The sequence below is a fragment of the Apaloderma vittatum genome, unplaced genomic scaffold (assembly GCF_000703405.1).
Source record: "Apaloderma vittatum isolate BGI_N311 unplaced genomic scaffold, ASM70340v1 scaffold40908, whole genome shotgun sequence".
NCBI lineage: Eukaryota > Metazoa > Chordata > Aves > Trogoniformes > Trogonidae > Apaloderma > Apaloderma vittatum.
The window spans coordinates 25,614-27,163 of record NW_009730834.1 but is presented as its reverse complement, the minus strand read 5'-3'; positions in this window follow the sequence as shown (position 1 = coordinate 27,163).

Below are 1,550 nucleotides of genomic sequence, written 5' to 3'. Positions count from 1 at the left end.
CTTGGCAGCCAGCAGGAAGACAGATGGGTTCACTCTCCACCCCCTCCTTGTCCTTAGAGGTGCAACTGAAGCCACATGTCACAGCTTTGCTCTTGATAAAATCCCACAAGGGGCAGATGGACCAGTTACTTTTACTCCTATTTCCCCAGCTAGCAACAGAGCCCTCCTTGGCTGATCCCTACAGGATTCGCTCCCTGGCTCACCTCTTTTCCACTATCCACAGCCAGGTGTGTCCACACCAGGCAGTAAAATCTCCCACCTTTCCCACAGTCACAGCTCTACCAAGCCAGTCCTAAGGATAAGCTGGAGCTGAGGTCCTCAAAGCCCTGCGAGGCAGCAGGCTGGTGACATACTTCTCCAGACACCCTTCTCCACTTGAAGCCTCTGCACAGCTAAACCTGCCCAGGAGCAAACTGCAGCCATGATGCCGGCAGCTGGGTAGGGAGGAGGAAAAGGTGGGGGTGACTCACTGGCCCCTGGGACACAGCCAGAACCTGACTAATCCCGTTTCATCAATCCTCCTGAGCTGCTAATTGGATGCATTTCATTCAACAGACTCGCTGGCGAGAGAAGAGCCATGCTGCAGGTACAGATACATTCCCAGCCTATTCGCTTAGCATTAGTCCCCCTGCCAGCTGCAGGGACCACACAATGTCCTTTCCTGCTCACCTCCCGTTAGCAAAGCAACACAGCTAAAGCCTGACACCCCACCGCAGCCTTTCCACTTGCTCCCTCCCTGGACGGGGGCTGGGAAGGGGGAAATACACAGTGCAAAGTCTCACCAACTGTAGAGAAGTAAAACAGGAAGGATGTCTCATCTACAACCCTCATTTCCCACTGGAGCACTTCTCCAGCAGACAGGGACCCTTCGATGCCTCCAGGTACCACAAGATGTATTTTTAAGTTGTGTTTATAGGGCAGCATGTGAACAGAGATCTCTTCGCACCACTGGAGGGAAAACCTTTGTTAAGAGATGTTGATCCCAATTGCAGGAGGGCACAAGGATGATACCTGCTCTTACAGCCTTTGCACCCTGCCCACATGCCATTTGGGAAATAGCTCTTGTGATCGTACAGCACCCAACAGTTGTTCCTCTCACAGCTTCTTTCTGCCAGTGCCGTTGTGTTGGCTCTGGAAATCATCACTCCTGATCTCCCAGTTTGGCTCATGGCAGAGCAGCAGCACTGGCTTCTCCTGAAGAGCAGACCTGAATTTAACAACTGCAAAGTTATGCTTGAGAAGTGTACTACTTCAGTACGAGACAGGATGGTGTACTAAGAACAGTGCTTTCATAAGCACTTCTGGAAGCACTGAGGACAAACATGTTAGAAAAGCCTCCAGGGCTGTCAGCTTAGTATCTTTCATCCTCTCTAAACACTGCAGCCTGATGCTGGAGTAGTGTCAACACTCCCTTCTGCAGTCAAGCCTTTTTATGAAGGATTCCTCCTCCAAAGCAAAGGCAAGCTACACCAGCATCACTCTCCCCGAGCACAGCAGCTGAACACCCCAAGAACTACTGAAGGCACAAGGCCCCGTCTTGCAGGTCCATA